Consider the following 11211-nt stretch of genomic DNA (forward strand, 5'->3'; position numbering starts at 1 on the left):
TCAGTGGGGGCCCTAGTCGAGGAGTCCTGGGATTCCCACACAAACACGATGAGCCTAGACCTTTACTAGATCCTGCTCTAAATTATCTCTGGTCATCACCATCAGGCACAATATAATGGACCCCTTTGGGGTCCTCATAGGACCTTGCCCTCAATGTAGATCAACAATGGTAGAGAATGTTCCATCCTCCAGAGGAGGGCTGGATAACATACTCTATATTTCTTCTGAAATTGGTGAAACCTGGAATGTTCCTACTAATGACCACAGAATCCAAGTTCCGACCTACAAGGGTGTAGAGGTTGCATAGGCTCCTCTGCTGAATATGGGCCCCAGATCAAATTGATGAGGTTAACAGTCAACAATGTTTATATACTTTTCTCATATTTGGGAAGTACTCTCTGCCCTGATCCAGCTATCTAACCCTTTTTCCAGCCATGACATCATCTCCCCAGACAATAACCTGGGTGCACCTGCATATCAGATGCCAGGCTCAGGCAAAAACTAATAAAAACATGGGCCCTTTGGAATATATCTACAATAGACCTACTAGCTATTTCCAAAATGGAGACCCCAAATCTTCCTCTGCAATATTCCAGCCATTAGGTTCATGATTAATCAACAATTTGTATAGCTGTATATGTTAACTCTTTTTCAGCCACCAGGTTCCAGATGCTACCATGATGCCAACTGGACTTCCCTGGACAGATGACCCCAGCAATGTGTCCTGGAACTCTGCCTCCTCAGAGCCCTGTCCAAATAGGTAAAGAGTGAGAAAGGCCGGGAGTATGGATCGACCTGTCAATACCCATGTTCAGCAGGGAAGCAATTACAGAAGCCAGACCTTCCACCTTCTGCACCACATAACGACCCTGGGTCCATACTCCCATGGGGTAAAGAATAGGAAAGTGGGGGTCTGGCGGTAGTAGCACAGTGGATTAAGCACAATGGCGCAAGGATCGTGGTTCCAGCCACTGGCTTCCCACGTGTAGGGGGTTGTTTCACAAGTGGTGAAGCAGGTCTGCAGGTGTCTGTCTTTCTCTCCTTCTCTCTGACTTCCCCTCCTCTCTCTTTTTCTCTCTGGCCTATCCAACAATGACAGCAATAACAAAAACAATAATAACCACAGCAACAATAAACAGGGCAACAAATGTAAAAAAAAAAAAAAAAAAAAAGGAAAGCTATCAGGGCAGGAGATTGGATCCAGACTACTGGTAGTGGGAACAATACCCCTCTTATCCTATGGTCTTGTCAGTGTTTCATTTTTATAAATAGTAATTTTTTTAAAAGAGAGAAAAAAAAAAGCAAATGGGGGGTCAGGCGTAGTGCACTATGTTAAGCACATTTGGTGAAAAGCACAAGGACCAACATAAGGATCCCGGTACAGGCCCCTGGCACCCCACCTGCAGGGGAGTCGCTTCACAGGCAGTGAAGCAAGTCTACAGGTGTCTGTCTTTCTCTCCCCCTCTCTGTCTTCCCCTCCTCTGTCCATTTTTCTCTGTCCTATCCAACAAATAACAGCATCAATAATAATAATAACCACAAGAAGGCTAAAACAAGTGCAACAAAAGGGGGGGGGATGGCCTCCAGGACTGGTGGATTCATGGTACAGTCACTGAGCCCCAGCAGTAACCCTGGAGGCAAAATAAGAAAAGTCATGAGAATACATGGTTATCTCAAAATATCCTGATTATGTTAATGATTGATGTTCGATATCAGTTGGTTTGTATTAATAGCCATAATAATGGTAGTATTGCAGTAATTAGTAACATACTAATTAATTTTAGTAATAATAGATATCACAGTATAGTCACTGGTAGCAGTGTTTGTTATCCATAAGCTAACATACAGCGTGATTGTGAATTCCTTCAAAAATAGGGTGTTATAGGCAGGATTGTAAGGATGTTGTGAAGTCATGGGTCATTGTTAGTGAGTTGGCTCCTGCAAAACTGATTGAGGCCAGGTGACTGAGGCCAGCTGCAGTGACTGTTGCTGTGGACAGTGTTAGGGAATCTGTGATGTAAACAAATGGAGCAACTGTAAATGTTCCTGGTAGGGATGACATATCCTGTGAAATCTGTTAGTGAGTTTGTACTGTAATTTGCAGCGTATGACGGGTCACCTGGTCTTAGTAGCCTTTACTGCTGAACAGAAAATATCCTCAACAAATGTTTTAGATGTGTTAGATGCAGGTGGTAGAATTGTGTGTGTGTGTGTGTGTGTGTGTGTGTGTGTGTGTGTGACTGCTGTTGTGCATGCTGACACAAAATACTGCAAAAGACACAAGGGGGACAGGGATTGTAGTAGAAAGGGGTGTGGTGGGGGGTGGCCAGTAATGGAGTGGGTTAAACACACATGGCTCAAGGGGCAATGACCTGCCCAGTTCTAGCCCCCAGTTCGCTACCTACAGGGGAGCCGCTTCACAAGTGGTAAAGTAGGTCTGTAGGTGTCTTATTTTTCTCTCCCCCTCTCTGCCTTCTCCTCCTCTCTTCATTTCTCTCTATCCTATCCAACAATGATGACATCAATATCAACAACAACAATAAATAACTTCAACAATAAAACAAGGGCAAAAAAGGGGAATAAATAAATAATATTTTTAAAAAATCATGGGTCCATGTTCCCACAGGGATAAGAAATAGACCTATTAATGTATACGAATTCCTTTCTGTCTGTGCATTGAAATGCATGTTTTGTGCATGTAAAACAGTAAAGCTGAAAAATCCTCTGGCACATTTTATATCTTAATTAGAAATGAAACACTAATCAGTGTTTAAAATTATCCATATCTGGGTTTCTTCTTCTGCTCACTTAGTGTTTGCATAGAGGAATGCCAGTGACTTGTGTGTGTGAATTTTGTAGCCTGACACCTTACTATATTTCCTGATAATTTCTAAGAGCTTCCTACTGGATTACTTAGTTTGTTTCTTTGTATATTAAGTTAGCAGAAGAAGATCCAGAAACCAATCACTTTCACTATATCAACAAAAACAGTAAAATATCTATTAATAAACCTAACCCAAGAAGTGAAAGATTTGTATAATGAAAATTATGAGTCACTATTCAAATAGAAGGGGATGGATGGACCTGTCAGTGGCCATGTCCAGCAGAAAAGGATGGAGATTTTTGGTCCATACTCCCAGAGGAAGCTTCCAATGGAGGGGATGGGATATGGCACTCTGGTGGGGAGAATTTTATGTATGGAATTATACTCCTCAGCCCACAATCTTGTGGGATAATTATTACATCACTAATAATTAATTTAAAAAAAAAAAGTTGAAAAATAAGAAAACACAAAGCAGAACTTGGACATGGATTGGTGTACTGCACCAAAGTAAAAGACTCAGGGGTGGGGGTGGAGTCCAGGTCCTGAAACATGATGCCAGATAGGACCTAGAGGAGGTTGAATTGTTATGTGGAAAACTCAGAAATGTAACAGGTGTACAAACAACTACATTTTACTATTGACTGTAAACTCAATCTCCCTAGTAAAAAACAAAATAAAGGAAAATATAATAAAATAAAGCAATACGCAATAATTTTCATGACAGCGTAACAACTGTAATATATCCAGTTCTTTACAAAGTCCAGTGCAGTAATCAAAGTTATAATTGTGTAAATCTCTATGTGGATACCAACATAAATTAAAAGCACCCAATATGGGGGCAAAAGATAGCTTCTAGGGGTCGGGCGGTGGCGCAGTGGGTTAAGCGCATGTGGCGCAAAGCGCAGGGACTGGCGTAAGGATCCCGGTTCGAGCCCCCGGCTCCCCAACTGCAGGGGAGTCGCTTCACAGGCGGTGAAGCAGGTCTGCAGGTGTCAATCTTTCTCTCCCCTTCTCTGTCTTCCCCTCCTCTCTCCATTTCTCTCTGTCCTATCCAACAACGAATTGTGTCAACAAGGGCAATAATAATAACCACAAGGAAGCTACAACAAGGGCAACAAAAGGGGGAAAAAAACTGGCCTACAGGAGCGGTGGATTCATGGTGCAAGCACCAAGCCCAGCAATAACCCTGGAGGAGCGAAAAAAAAAAAAAAGATAGCTTCTCCAGCAGCACAGTGCCTACTTTGCCATGCCTGAAGACTGGACTTCATCTTGGGAGGACCTGCAAGGAGAAGCTTCATGAAGCACTGAGTAGTGCTCCGGAGTGTCTCCTCTCTTTCTATCTTTTTGCAATTATAGGGAAAGAAACAATATCCTGGGAATGATCAACTGTGCTCTTGCAAAGCCCCAGTGGAAACACTAGCAGCAAACAATTACAAACACTATTATTAATCAATAATAGAAAGAATTAAGAATTGTTCATTACAGTGCTATTGAAACTTTGAACATCCGTGTTGTTTGAATATGTAAAATTCCATGGAGGTGGGGTTCAGCCACTACATCTGCAGACTAGTCAGTTGCCAAGAGAAATAGTTTCCAATGTCATGTAAATTTTGATTATACACATGGCACCCAAATAATTTCCACTAGGAGATAGCTTAAGGGCTCCAATTGGTGGCACAGATACTAAGCACACATATTATGTCTAGGACCAGATTCGAGACCCTACTCCCCACCTGCAGGAGGGAAGCTGCATACACAATGAACAAGTACTGAAGGTGTCTTTCTGTTTCTCTCCCTATGTTCCCCCCCTCAATTCCTTCCTACCAGATAAAGAAATAAAACCCGGAGGGGGTGTCAGGTGGTGGCACACTGGTTAAGCGCATGTAGTGTGAAGCCTAAGGACCCATGCAAGGCTCCTGTTTCGAGCACCAGGCTCCCTATCACTGACGAAGTCACTTTGCAAGCAGTGAAGGAGGCCTACAAGTCTCTCTCTCTCTCCTTGTCTCTCTCTCTTTCTCTCTCTCCTTTTTGATTTGCCCATCCCCTCTCAATTTCTCTTGTCCTATCCAAGAAAAGGAAAAAAAAAATCGAAATGTTGCATTCAGGAGCAATGGATTTGTAACAGCACAGAGGCTCATTGATAAATCTGGTGGCAAAATAAATAAATAAATAAATAAATAAAATTAAAAAAATATACATATATGTTTCAGTGGATGCATGTGCAGGCAGGGGACTCTTTTTAAAATTTTTTAAAATATTTATTTCCTTTGGTTGCACTTGTTGCTTTTTTACTGTTGTAGTTATTATTGTTATTGATATTGTCATTGATAGGACACAGAGAAATGGAGAGGGGAGGGGAAGACAGAGGGGGAGAGAAAAAACAGGCACCTGTACACATGCTTCACCGCCTGGGAAGCAACTGCCCTGTAGGTGGGGAGCCGGGGACTCAAATTGGGATCCTTATACCAGTCCTCGCACTTTGTGCCACTTGCACTTAACCGGCTGCACTATCAAACAACTCCCTGGTAGGGAACTCTTTTGGATAACTTTGGAGGCAAAAAAAGGGACAAGATTTTTCAGAAGTCATAGAATGATGCATAAAATAAAATATGGTCTAAATAGTGCAGCAAATACACTTTTAACATTTCAGATTACATGCCATTAAGCTAGAGTAACCGGATACTGAGACATAGTTGAAGAAGCAATAAAAAATTATTGACTTTATTTTAAATGAACTGCAGAGTATACTTTACACATACTTTACACATCGTATCGGGGCCAAACCTGAAGCTTTTTGAATACAACCCCCAGGCCTCCATTCTATCACTGAATACTGTGTCTTGCTTGAGATCAGGCCTCAGCATTAGGTTGTGAATGAATTCTGTGAAATCTGGAATACTTTACATTTTGTATCTAGAGAAAAACACACAGAAAATGTTTTGTTAAAACATTCTGAAGGCAACTAAACTACCATAAGTGAAAGTCATCCTTTCTTAGCATTATGAGTGAAATTGTTCCTGAACAACAAAACAGAAAGTTACTATCAAAACAATTTGCCTATAAATATTGCAGACTTTCTGTTCTGCCTACCTGTCTGCAGGACTTCACTCCTCTATCTTGACTTTTTCCTCTTTCCTCTTTCCTACCTACATTTTGCTTCTCCCCCACCTATATTTCTTCCTTCCTTTCTTTCATTCATTAATTCTCTTTCTCCTTTTGATTCCTTCCTTCCTTTCTGGTTGAAGACCACTTAACACTGCTTTTTGGAGGTGCTGGGCATTGAGCCTGGGAGCTTGAGGGCCTAAAATCATTTGCATAACTGATGCTGTTTGTCCAGCCCACAGAGTAATTTCTGTTTTGATCATTCTTCACTCATTCATTCAACAGCCATATTAAGGTGCTACAACTAGCACTCGAGTTGTAAGAAAGTTGAAGATGGTATAAGTCACACCTCACAAGTCATATCTCATCAACTAAACATCTGGTTTCCATACAGGTTTTATAAACCATGATAGGTGTACAATGGAATGCTGCTGTGTACCACAAAAGGGGCATACACAACTTGTGGACATCTTGTTGGAGTGGTAAATTAACAAGTGAAAGGGGAGAAAACAGTGGGGCTGACAGAGGGTAGAAACTCAGGCAAAGACTAGAGAGAGAGAAGGGTCTGCTCCTATGGCTGCCTCAGTGCTCCATTTCAGTGAGGTGCTGTGGAGCAAGGGACAGAGTGGGGGTAAGTCCACTGAAAGATACAAGGTTGTATAATCTAGCAACAAAGTAAGCGATTTTATATTTCATGGCAAGGGTTTCTGAGCACTTCTGAAGCCAAAGTTCAATCACTGGCCAAGTGAAGAACTGTAGAATTTAGAGTTGTCATTTAATTTGACTGCTTTATTACTTAAGCTTACTGCTAGATTAGTCAGGTATTTCTGCCTTCATACTGTTGCTAGAAACATAAAAATCTGAGGGAAGACACGTTTTCTCAGAGCAGTTTCATATTCAGGCCACAAATAGAATATTATGCAATTGCTCTATGACTTTTTAAAAACTTTTTTGCTATTTATTTATTTTTGTGCCCTTGTTTAACATTGTTGTGGTTATTGATGTCATTGTTGTTGGATAGGACAGAGAGAAATGGAGAGAGGAGGGGAAGACAGAAAGAGGTAGAGAAAGACAGATACCTGCAGACCTGATTCACCACTTGTGAGGCGACTCCCCTGCATGTGGGGAGCCAGAGGCTAAAACTGGGATCCTTAAGCCCATCCTTGCACTTTGCACCACGTGCACTTAACCCGTTGTGCCACTGCCAGACTCCCAGCTCTAGGACTTCTAAGGCTGAGTTAGAAAATGTGAAACCAGAGGTCACTTGTAGGTGCAGCAGGCTTAGCAAACATGTGACAATGATCAAGGATCTGGTTCGAGCCCCTGGTCAACACCTGAAGGGGAAACGATTCTGAGTGGTGAAGTAGTGCAACAACGGGTATCTGTCTGTCTCCCTGCCTCTCTACCATGCTCTTGCTTCTTGATTTCTGGCTGTCTCTGTCCATTAAATAAACAAAAATAATAAATAAAAACAATAAAAAAGTGCAAATGCAAATAGTATAATGTTAAATGTCAGCAATATGGCTGCAAACTTTCCCCCAGACCTACTGTTCCACTAGAGAGACATCAGTGCACCAATAGGCAGATCAGGAAATAGTCGGCACAGCATTAGACCTAAACATTTGCAGGGTTGCACAAAGTGCCTACTCCACCTGCCACCTTCCTGTTTGTGAGCCTTGGTCACATTAATAGACACTGAAGCAGTTCTGGGTTTACTTTCCATACACAGTTCTGGGGGAAATTGACTGGATCTCCCTGAACACAGCCCTCATAGCACTGCATCAGTCTTTATTTACTGTAAGATATGAATGTATCCAGGACTTAAAAAGAATAAAATGAAAATATAATGAAGGTAATACTTATTTTTAACTGGTTGATATAATAACCTTCCTGTATACCTTTTACTTACACGTTTGTGAAATAAGTATACATGGGTTCTATGCCTACACACATAAATGAAGGTGAGCCTAAGAGCTTGCTGAAACATTTCATTAATCACTATTCTCTGGCTATATCTGTCTTGCTTATTAGTAATAGATTATTCAAAATATTGCTTTGTGGAGAAAACATTAAATGGCGAAATTGGTGCACATTTCCAACTTTGTTATCAGTAAGTATTATAGGAATAGCAGGATGAAAAAGTTTAAGATATAAGAACAATAAAACATAAATGCTAGTGAAAATATAATAGAAATCTGTCACTGCAAACTGATTCTAAAAACTTGTATCACCTATAAAGGTTCAAAGTGATATTTTCTGTTGGTCTGTCTTTTAGTTATCATCAGAGTAATTACGGAGGACCAGTGCCAGCAGGATGACCCACTGCAGCAGACGGCCCTTTCTTCCTTCCTCCTTTCCTTCCTCCTTCCTTCTGTCTTTTCTTCCTTCCCTCCACCCACTATTCATTCCTTCTGATTTTTCCTTTCTTCCTTACGTTTCTTTCCTCTATTCCTTTGTTTCTTCCTTCTTTTCCTTCCTTCCTTCCTTCCTTCCTTCCTTCCTTCCTTCCTTCCTTCCTTCTACTTCATTATATCGGACAGAGAGGAAATTTAAAGGAGAGAGAAAAACAGAGGGAGAGAGAAAGGAAGTCTCTTACAAACCTGCTCAGGAAGTATTTCCCCTGTAGGTGGGGTGTAGGGGCTGGACCTAGGTTCTTGCATATGGCAATGACTAAGCTCAAATGATATGCCACTCCCTGGCTACCTAAAGGTGAATGATAGATTTCAATATTTAACATCAAATTGGACTTACATCTCTTTTTAAATTTTCTGTTATTTTGATAATATCTTTACTTCATGTTCTCTAATTTCATTTCCTGATGAGAAGTCTTTACCTGTCCTTTTTTTTTTCAGCATTTGCATCCTCATTTAAAATGATGTTTTACTACATCCAGTAATTGCTTTATGGTAGCAATTTCATCCTCTAGCTCTTGGATTTCTTGGAATATGTTTCTGGTCTTTTCACAACAACCAGAATCCTAAGTAAAGCATAAAAGATTTTTTATCTAACAATAAACTAACATGTTACAATTTTCATCGGAACTATAAACATTCTTTATGGTATACACCAAAATGATTAATATTCTTCAATTAGAGAAAGTTGGGTGCATTCTGCAAAAGTTATGGCAGTATAAGTGTGGACCTATTCAAAACTTTAGAACAGAGACACTGACTCAATATTATGTCTCATGTTTTGCATGGGGTAGGCCTTGTCTTTGGTTCTAGGCCTGTATATAAACAAGAAAGACAAACAAGCAAACATGCAGTGGACATCGCAAGTAGAGCTGACCAGTGCCATTCTCCCTCTCTCCCCTATGTGTGTGTGTGTGTGTGTGTGTGTGTGTGTGAGCGAGTGCATGCTCTTACATTCATTCTATATAAAACCTACAGCTGAAAACAATGAATCCCACAAAGCAAAAATTACAGACACATATAACTACTTGCTTCCTTCTTTCCTGTCTGGCTGGAATTTGTCCCCAGAGCTTCAGAGTTGGCCACGTGTTAAAAATCCATAAATTTCAGTGCTGAGAGCATAATGAAGGAAAAATACAGTTCTGTTGTAGTCAAAGTTGCATGTGAATATGAACGATTGTTTGTATCAATAATTTAAGTTCTGTATTTAATTTCTTGGAATGCATTTAAAATAAAAGCCAAAGATTGTGTCTCTCATCAGGTATGGAATGTCAACCCTTCAGCTTCATTACTCTGCCACCAGGTTCCAGATGATACCAGGATGCCAACCCGACCACCTTGGGTAGAAGACCCCACCATGTGTCCTGGAGCCCCGCCTCCCCAGATCCCTGCTCCAGGCTGGGAATATGGATCGATCTGCCCATATTCATGCCCATGCCAATGCCCATGTTCAGTGGAGAAGCAATGCCAGAAGCCAGATGCTCCACCTTCTGCACACCACAATGATCTTGGGTCCATACTCCCAGAGGGATTAAAAATAGAGGAGCTATCAAGAGAGGGGATTGGATATGGAGTTTTAGGGGTTTGAATTGTGTGGAAATTTACCCCTCCTATTCCACAGTCTTGTCAATATTTCCATTTTTTTCTTTGCCTCTAAGGTTATTTCTGGGGCTCAGAGCCTGCACTACGAATCCCCAACACCTGGAGACAACTTTTCTTTTTCAAGTTTGTTGCTCTTGTTGCTTATCAGTGTACCTGATCCTTATGGTAATGACTGCACTCAAATGAGTATGCCACAGCCTGGCCGCCTAAAGGTGACATGTTACATTTCAATTTTTTTAAATCCAATTTGACTTACATTTGTTAGCAACTCTTCTGTCACTTCTCTTACTGACATTGTTTGATGTTCCATGTATTTTATTGTCTCATTCATTTTCCTTTTCCGTCTGTTAATATCCTCTTGTAGTATGAAAACCTCATTTTGAAATGTGCCAATGTCTCGCTGTAGAGTAGCATTTTCACTGTTTAGCTTTTGGTTTGTATCCAGTATCTTTCTTAGACTTGCAGAAAAACCAGTATCCTAAGGAAAGCATAGATGACTTTCAGCTAACAGGAAAATGACAGGTTCCAATTTTCTCTGGGACTATAAACATTCCCTATGCTATACACAGAAATGATTACTATTCTGCAATTAGAAATAGTTGGATGAATCTTTAAAGTTTACAGCAGTATAAGTGTGTAACTATTCAAAAATTTAGGACAGAGATGGTGACTCCATATTTAACATCTCAATTCTTGCATGGGGTGAGTCCCTCCTTTGATTCTGAGCTGGTATATAAACAAGGAAAACAAAGAAGCAAAACATGAAAGAGGACATCACAAGTATCTCATCAGTGCAATAATTCCTCTTTCTCCTACATGGGTGTGTGAAATTGGGTGCATTTATATGTCCTACATATATAAATATGAGAGAACATACAGTTGAAGACAGTGAATCCCACCAGATATAAACTACAGCCACACAGAATATCTTGCTTCCTTCCTCTGGGATGAAATACTACTCAGTTCTGAATGTTAGAGGAGCTGGGCATTAAAACTAGGAGCCTCATAGAATCTATGTCTATGCACATCAATGAAGGTGAGTAAAAGGTAATTTCCTAAAACATGTCATTAATCATTATTCTCCATCTATATCTGCCTTGCTTACTAATAGTAATAGGGAGATAACACAAAAAATATTGATGAGTGGAGAAAATATTGAATGGTGAAATGATGCACATGCCCATGTTTCTCAACAGGGACTACTACAGGAATAGCAGCACAAAAAAGTGTAAGAAATCAGTGTAAGAATAACAAAAGTGTAAATGTAATAGA

At 40.5% G+C, this 11211-nt stretch overlaps 1 long non-coding RNA gene across 1 annotated transcript; it reads right to left on the bottom strand.

Moving 5' to 3' along the window:
- Positions 1-5529: 5529 nt before the first annotated feature.
- Positions 5530-11196, bottom strand: LOC132536638 (uncharacterized). The gene is made up of 2 exons (XR_009548130.1): positions 10196-11196; positions 5530-5737 (listed from the first exon to the last, which is right to left on the bottom strand). It is a non-coding gene; the product is annotated as an uncharacterized LOC132536638 (long non-coding RNA).
- Between the last annotated feature and the right edge of the window lie 15 nt (positions 11197-11211).

The sequence above is a fragment of the Erinaceus europaeus genome, unplaced genomic scaffold, assembly GCF_950295315.1.
Source record: "Erinaceus europaeus unplaced genomic scaffold, mEriEur2.1 scaffold_362, whole genome shotgun sequence".
NCBI classification, from domain to species: Eukaryota; Metazoa; Chordata; class Mammalia; order Eulipotyphla; family Erinaceidae; genus Erinaceus; species Erinaceus europaeus.